The sequence below is a fragment of the Elephantulus edwardii genome, unplaced genomic scaffold (assembly GCF_000299155.1).
Source record: "Elephantulus edwardii isolate Elephantulus edwardi_28Jun2011 unplaced genomic scaffold, EleEdw1.0 scaffold00003, whole genome shotgun sequence".
Lineage (NCBI taxonomy): Eukaryota > Metazoa > Chordata > Mammalia > Macroscelidea > Macroscelididae > Elephantulus > Elephantulus edwardii.
The window spans coordinates 18,707,539-18,715,942 of record NW_006399753.1 but is presented as its reverse complement, the minus strand read 5'-3'; the positions used below and the strand labels follow the sequence as shown (position 1 = coordinate 18,715,942).

At 39.9% G+C, this 8,404-nt stretch overlaps 1 pseudogene; it reads left to right on the top strand.

Annotated features, from left to right (window-relative positions):
- Positions 1 to 240: 240 nt before the first annotated feature.
- The window catches only part of LOC102874231, a 20,993-nt pseudogene continuing 12,829 nt past the window's right edge, over positions 241 to 8,404 (top strand).

The following is an 8,404-nucleotide window of genomic DNA, read 5'->3' as shown; positions in this document are numbered from 1 at the left end:
AATACTGCTTATACAATCATATAAAATCCATCTAGAGTGGCAGTCAGTCAGATTCTTTCTCCAAAGGATGTGGAGGATAAGACAGAACTTCATCAATGATAGTTGCTCCTGTGGACAAAGAGAAGAGGTGAGAGGAGAGAAAACTATGTACTCAAACATAACAAATACACAACAACAACTAAAATTCCCCATCTAGTTAGAAAATGACAGACAGAAGTGGAAGGAGAGTTGGGAAACGGTATGGAGGCTCACTGGGCTGCAAATTCAGAAGCACAGTTAGAGGTCAGAAAATAGGTAAAGCAAACAGAAAGAATGTTACATGGTTATCACCTAACATTACTGTTTAGAAAATCCCATCAGGTGGAACTGTGGGAAGGCAGGGATTGCGGGCCATAGATAAAGCTGAGTAATAGTTTTGATGACACACCACTATTTGAGACTTAAAGCTGCTTTTGCTTCTTCCAAGGTAAGGCCCTGGGAGTCAGTATCGTCACGAGGGGAGTTTGAGGAGTACAGGGCGCTTTGGTGGTCTGTTCCACAATCAGCACTTGGCCTAGTTTTTACAGCTGATATTGAGTTTCTCCAGTGATTCTTCCCACAGATATTGTCAGAAGGCCTGACAGAAAAGTGACTACACATAAAAAATTGTGTGCATTGTCTCAGCAGATATTTATTATTTATAAAAATATCTCTGTAGCCATTCATAACAATAAAAACCGTTTTAGTAAAATCAATGGATTGATTGGAAGCAGGAGTGGCATCCACTTCCTAAACAACATGCCTCTGGAAATTCTCTGAACTTTGATAAATGTTGATAGCTATAGAAAGGCTTCAGGCCTTTTGTTCATATGATCACTATGAGTCATGCTCGACTCAAAGGCAATCAACAACAACAATGAATTGAAGTACCTGTTGTTGTTGTTGTCAGGTACCATCAGGTCAAATACGACTCAGAGCGATCCTTTGAACAAAAGATCTGAACCATTTTCTATCCTACACCATCCTCACATTTCCTGACACGTAAGAGCCCGTTGCAGAGTCACCGTGTCAATCCACCTAGTTAAGGGTCTTCCTCTTCTTTACTGACCCTCCACCATTCCTAGCATCATGTCCTTCATCAAGGAAAAGCCCCTCCTAGCAAACATGCCTAAAGTATAAGAGGTGAAGCCTCATCATCCTTGCCTCCAAAGAGCACTCCGGCTGCACCCTCTCCAAGACATAGCAGTTCCTTCTCTTGGCCATCCATGGGATGTTCAGCGTTCTTCCCCAACACCACAGCTCAAAGGCATCAATTATTTCTCTGCAATCTTTACTCATTTTCCAGCTTTTACATGCATAGTCACTAATCAGAAATATTATGGCCTGAATCAGATGCACCTTATTAGTCCTCAAACTAACATTACTCCTCAATAATTTGAAGAGGTTTCTTACTGCAGTTTTCCCCAGTTCTATGTGTTTCATTATTTCCTTACTGCTGGGACCAAGATGCGAACGGAGCAGGGGAGCACTTCACGCTTTGGAATTGGGAGGCAGTGTGCCAGGGCTGTATTCTCTCTCTCACCACACCAAATCAGTCTGGATGCTGAGCAAATTATCCGAGAAGCTGGACTCTATGAGGAGGAGTGTGGCATCAGGATTGGAGGGAGACTCATCATTAACCTGTGCTATGCAGATGACACAACCTTGCTTGCTGAAAGGATTTGGAGTACTTGTTTCAGAGCATCAAGGAATGCAGCCTTCGGTACGGATTGCATCTCAATGTCAAGAAAATGGAGATTCTTACCAACTCTTACTTAAGAAGATTCATGACCGAAAGGCAGCGTCATGATGGATGGAGAGAAGACTGAAACTGTCAACAGCTTCATCTTACTTGGATCAATGTATCGACAAGGCTAAAATGTCAAGCTAATTTACTCCACTAATTACTGCTCAATTAAAACGAAGCTTCAAGTCATATTAATTGGTCTACCTGTACTGTGAGTGTCTGCTATTACTTTGCTTGCTGGTGGTGTTTTTATAGTTGCTAATCACATCACATTTGCTAATGTTTAAATTAAGATAATGGGGAAAGTGCTTTTTCTACACTTACATGGAAATATTTTTTTGAGAATGAAAGATAGTGACAAAAGGAAAGGAATTCCTTTTAAAACTTTTCTGTTACTAATCATGGCATAACCAGTAGTGTTGTAATTCAACATGTAAAGATTTTATAAAACAATTTTGCTATAAGTATTCATACAGTATCAGAAATAGATGTAAGCCGTTTACAACCATATCTATCACATGTAATTCTGTGACTGAAATGTATACAAAACGTTACTAGGGATCCTGCATAGTCTGGTATGGGAGGAGGTCCTTTGGGGCGAGGTGACATTAGAAGTCACTGCCCTGGGTGACACCAACCGTGTTGTCACCACTACTGAGAGCAGGCCAAGCGTGTGTGCCCTTTCTGCAATGATAACGTTTCTTTAGAGATGAGCTTGGGAATCACTGGGTCAATTCTACTCTTTACTTTGTCAGAAAAAGATGACAACAGCAACAAAACTCCAAAATACATTGAGTTTGTGTTATTTCCAAGAACACCTAAGGGTAATATTGTAGGATTCTTGATCTTCATGAGTTGAAAAAAACCTGGAGTTTGATCACCACTCCTCAGAAACTGGAGAGTTTCCGAGGGGTGAAGTTAATGAGAAAACACCATCATGCACGTCTACACTCTCTCATCTAAAACTCTGCCTTGCAAGATGTGGAGGGCTTTAATTCTTTCACGATATCTGCTATTCTTTGCCTGGAAAATGGACGATTGTTCCCACTGACAAGACTGGCTTAAGAAGTAGGGGAAATTCATACAAAGTGCACAAACTGATGCCTGTTTTATAACTGATTTTAAGAAACGGTAGTTACAGAATTATTCACAGGAAAAGAAAGAGTCCGTGAGTGGAGCTGCAGCAAAGCAGTAACACCTGGGTCAAGGATGCTCTGAAGATGAAAGGGAGGTGAGCAGGAAAGATCCCATCATGTTATCAATATTTCATGAAATGCTGGGGAACTTCCTAGCACTCTGGAGCATATGGTTTTTCAAAACAAGCGGTAACAAGAGATGTGGGCTGGAGGGGCTGGGTCAGATCAGACCATAGGCAGTGAGCTGTGACATCTGTCAGGATGGTAACTATCAAAAGAGATTAGCAGACATCTAAGGCAGACAGATAGCAGGGGTTGAAAGCACCAACAGAAGGTAGAAGATAAATGTCAAGAAACTTTATAAATGAAGAGCAAAATCCAATCTTATCACAGGGGTTGCTGAAAGACAGTCTCACAGTGTTCCTATAAAAGAAGCTTCCGGAAAGCTAAGTAGTCAACGGAAGTGTGAGAGGAAGCCTGGGGGTAGCTGTGCAGCAACAGACATCCACCCAGGACTCCCTTTGGATGGATGAACTGAAGATCAGTTTCCTCAAAGATGACTTTGGAGCAATAACTTTGTAAATCATTACCTAACTTGGGAGGGACTGGAGAGCATTATGCTGAGTGAACTAACTCAGTCCCACAAAGATAAATACTGTGTAAAACCGTTATTGTAGAATGAGTATAAGGATCCAGGAGAGGGTGGGAAAGGCTGGAAGCAGAGGGATGTGGATATACAAGGGGAAAGAGGGATTAATCATTGGGTTGTACAATTTGATAGGTGAGGGTGTGAGGGAAATGGAAAGCATTTGTTCAAATTTGTATTTAAATTTTGGTCAAGAAGACAAAGATTCTCACCACTGGGCCAATTGGCAGTATCAGGATGGATGGCAAAGAGATTGAAACTGTTCACAGCTTCAGTTTGCTTGGCTCCACGGTCAACGCTCTGGGCACCAGCAGCCAGGAAATTAGAAGACGTATTGCGATGGGGAAGTCAGCTGTTAGGGACCTCTCCAAAGTACTGAAGTCTCTCTGGAGACTAAGGTGCATCTGATACAGGCCATGGTCTTTGCAATCACTTGTTATGCATCAGAGAGTTGGACAATGACTAGGGAGGATAGAAGGAGAATTGATGCCTTTGAGCTGTGGTGCTGGAGAAGAGTATTGAATGTACTGTGGACTGCCAAGAAAACAAGCAGATTCATCCCGGAGAGGGTTAAACCAGGATGCTCCTTGGAGGCAAGGATTCTGGGGCTTCATCTGACATACTTTGGACATGTTGTAAGGATAGACAGGTCCTTGGAGAGGGACATCATGCTCAGTAGGGTGGAGGGACCGCGCAGGAGGTGAAGACCCTCTATGAGGTGGATTGATTCAGTGACTGGGGTAATCGGGATGGGTGTGTCAGAGGCAATGAGATTGACACATAATACATAGGGTCGCTATAAGTCACAAACGACTCGATGGCACATAACAACAACAACAACAACATTTCCTGATATAGCATTTGGTCTACCATTATTACATTTGATATTCGGCTTCCCTCAACACAGTTAATACAAGTCTGTTTTAATCAGTATTTGGCTTACTTGTGACTGAGTTTTCATTTTTTTGCCAACTCCTGTGATTTTGCAAGACCTGCCTTTTCTGTTTTTCTGCAGTGGGATTTAGTATGTGATTCCAAGTCACTCAGATCATTGTCACTGTCCATATTCCGGCTGAGTCCATGCTTGGAACGCCCATACATGGTTACTTTGCTGACAGGTGAAAAATCCTCTGATTCAGAGGTGAAGTACACTATACTGGATCATGATAGTGGCAAAATAATCAGCATAAAGTAGACTCATGAAGAAGCCAAGAGATTTGTGCATAAGATAAAGTGCACAGAGGGCAAGTATATACGCCAAATGCAGCCACAGGGGAAGCACATCAATCATAGGGTGAAGAATTGACGGAAACCATGTCAAGAGTGTTCCCAGGAACAGTAACATGTGAGCTGAGACTTAAACGAATGCTACAAAGGGCTGAGACAAAGTTCCCAGGATTGGTCTTGTCAAGTGTGTTAGTGTGGCGATTTCTGTAAATGTGTATTACTTGGAATAATTAAGGAAAGTAAGTAAGTAGAAATCAAAGGTTCATCAAAGGCTAAAGGAAGATGAGCTAAGACTCAGCTTTTATAGCTGCTTTAATGCCCAGTGAAATGGTTTTAGGACCCTGGGACTACATATGTTAACGTGCTCAATCCCAAACTACAAGATTTGTCGTTCAAGACCACTCAAAGGGGCCTCTGAAGAAAGATCTTGTGATCTACTGTCAAAAGACAGCATTTGTGGAAAATTGTATGGAGCACAGGATTAGACTGAAGAGCATGGTGTTGCAATGAGGCAATGGACTTGACAGCAGCTGATGTGTGTTTACAGCAACTTTAACTTTTGCATGACAGTACGGAAAATAATACTGCCCGTGATATAGGATGCAAGTGGCAATGTAGGCAGAATACTCCATAATCATTAGTAAATGAGGCAAGACAAGGGTAAGATTAGAGAAATCAATTCATTCAAAGGAAAAAAAGAATGAGATCAATCTATATAAAGTAATGTGCCTGTATCAAGGTAACAAAAGAAGAGATAAATACAAATATGAAAATCCATTAGATAGATAAAAAGGAGCTACTGACTTGATTATGAAAGTTGAGAAGGATCTTATTTTTGTGGCATCACCAAGAGAAAATAATAGTCATTATTTTTGAAGCTCAAATATTAAATTTGCTTTGAAAACAGCATCATACAATAAATAAGTTTTGGTGTCTGTCAAGTGCTATTTACCAGACTTCTGCTGTGTTAAGTATCATGCAGTCTGTTTCATCTCACAGCGACTCTAAACCAGAGTGACTGTGCTGCTGGTGTGTTCAGCCAGCTGACCTTTTAGTTATGGGCCAAGCACTTAACAATAGTCCAACTAGGGCTTCTCAAACATTAACTAAAATCCTGAGAAGACAGACTTATGATTAACTATCATGATCAATGTCAGCTTGTTGCTCATTTGTCAGATAGACATTTAGTAGAACATTTCATTTTCATTTAAATAGCAAACCAGTTGCTATAGGAAATTACCAGCCTCCATAGAAATAGACTAGGTAGCCCATACATAGTTTAGATTTCCAGGAGTGCTTTGTAGACCTGTCCAATAGCATAAACCCCCTTTTACCATTTGCGTGTTAATTCAAATGGTTCTTCCCCAGATTTGGGCAGAAGCCTCTGCTGCTGTGTTTTTCTGCGGTCATGGCTCTGATGGGGACCTGCTCAGTCTTCACCCCCATCTTTTCGGTTTACTATGCTTTAAGACTGATTATGTCAGTATGTCTGGGAACAATCTACAATAATAGTCTTATACTCAGTAAGTATTTCTAAGGTCTTTGTAAGACCTCTTCCAGCATCCTCTCTATGCAATGAAATATTAAAACTGTTCCTTTTTCTTGGCTTCAAGTGACAGAATGGAGTCCAACTCAATTCCAGCCTGTGATCATGACAGCCATTGCATTGTCTTTGAGCACTGGCCAGGTATTACTTGCAGGACTGGCTTATGTCTTCTGTGACTGGTGAACACGGCAGCTGTCCATTTCTTTGCCCTACTTTGTGTTCTTCCTACATTTATGGTAAGTGTAGATCTAATCTTTACTATTTTGCTTTCCTGATGGGACCACAGCATTAAAAGTTTGATGCTTTTTCAATTCCACTTCTTGATTCTACTTCTTACTCCAGTAACTGAATAAAGGAGCTGGATGGGTGAGTGCATGACTATGACAGGAAAGAGAGAAAAACCAAAAAACAAAACAAACAAACAAACAAGAAAACTGTATTACAAGCATATTTGTATACATCTATCCCATATGCAAAAATACTAGCGTGGATAACATTTAAAAGGCCGAAAAATCTTACACTTCAGACAATGTGGAGCAATTTGAACTCTCAGGTATTTCTACTCAATGTATAAAATGTTCATGTCACCTTTTAACATTTTAGGGGAAGTGATATCTGTCAAAGATAAATATATTTGTACTTCATGATCCAGTAATTTCATTCTTAGTCACAAGAAATTCATACATATGTGAAGAAAGTTTATGACAACTTAATTCAAATAGTCTAAAATTTGAGCGGGGTGAAATCTAAATTCCTATCAAATAGATAATGGAAAAATACAGTAGAGGAATTCACAGAAATTACAAAGACTAAACTACTAATGCACCATGATTTGCAAAATCATACAAGTATTATGTTAAGCAAAATATTTCAAGCACAAAAAGATGATATATTGAATAATTCTGTTTATTGTATGAAGTGGTTGATGAGAATAAAAGACACATCAGAATAGTGCTGTCTACCCATTTGCTAGACTCACATCTCTATAACTAAGTAACTTAAAAAATTTTTTTTGTTGACCCTTAGGGAGTTCTTCCCTAATTTGTATGCAGAATAAAAACAGTAATCAAATAAGCACACAAATAAATAAAAGCAAGCGCAAAACTAAGAGAGAGTATTCTTGCCTGAATTTATTTCAGGAGACTTTAACTTTCTCAAAGGGTTCTTAAATTTCTACCTTGTTGAAGAGGGACATAGAGCCCACTAGCTTCTAGTCCGCATTTGATGGGACCACTTTCTTTCTGAAAGCACTTCTGCCCTTCTGTCTTTTCTAGGTGGGTTTCAGAATCTGCTCGCTGGCTGACTATGGAAGGAAAGTTAGAAAAATCATTAAAAGAACTGAAGAGAGTTGCTCATTTTAATGGAAGAAAAGACGCTGCTGAGTATTTGAATCTTGAGGTAAGGAAATCCCCCCCCCGAGATTTCCCAATAGTGACTTAAAAAAAATAAATAATGATGAAATGAGATAAAAGAGAAATAGAGTCAGATGTTGGTACTGTGTTATATGTTTAGGGAGTTCTGATGGCCTGGTGGTAAGGAGCTGCGCTGGCAACCCAAAAGCATGTGGTTCAAACCCACCAGCAGCCCTGCCAGAGAAAGACAGCAATCTCCTCTGATGCAATTTACTGCCTCTGAAAACCTGCTGCAGGGTCAGCTATGAGTCAGCTCCGACTTGACAGCACATGACAACACAGTATACATTTAACCTGACAGATATTTTGAAAAAGCAGAAAGGCAAAATGTACAGGTAATGAGAAAAGCTATGCATTTTCTGCGTAAGATAGAAACATATCTGTGGAGAAATAAAATTTCATGTGGCACTAAGTGTTCCTAAAACATTCTAACTAGGATTGTTAGCAAAATACTGGTTATGAGAATCTTGACATCAATTTTTCTTTTCTTTTTTTAATTAATTTTAATGAAAATTTACAGAGATTTTTTATTTCCCTTCACTCACTGTTGTACTTTTCTCCCTGCCGCCTTTCCCCCAGGATACTCTTTTTTTAAAAAAAAGTAAAAGAAAAGTTCCCCCATTGTTTTACAATCCCTCCCCCCCAGGTCCATTCCACTATTAAATATATATA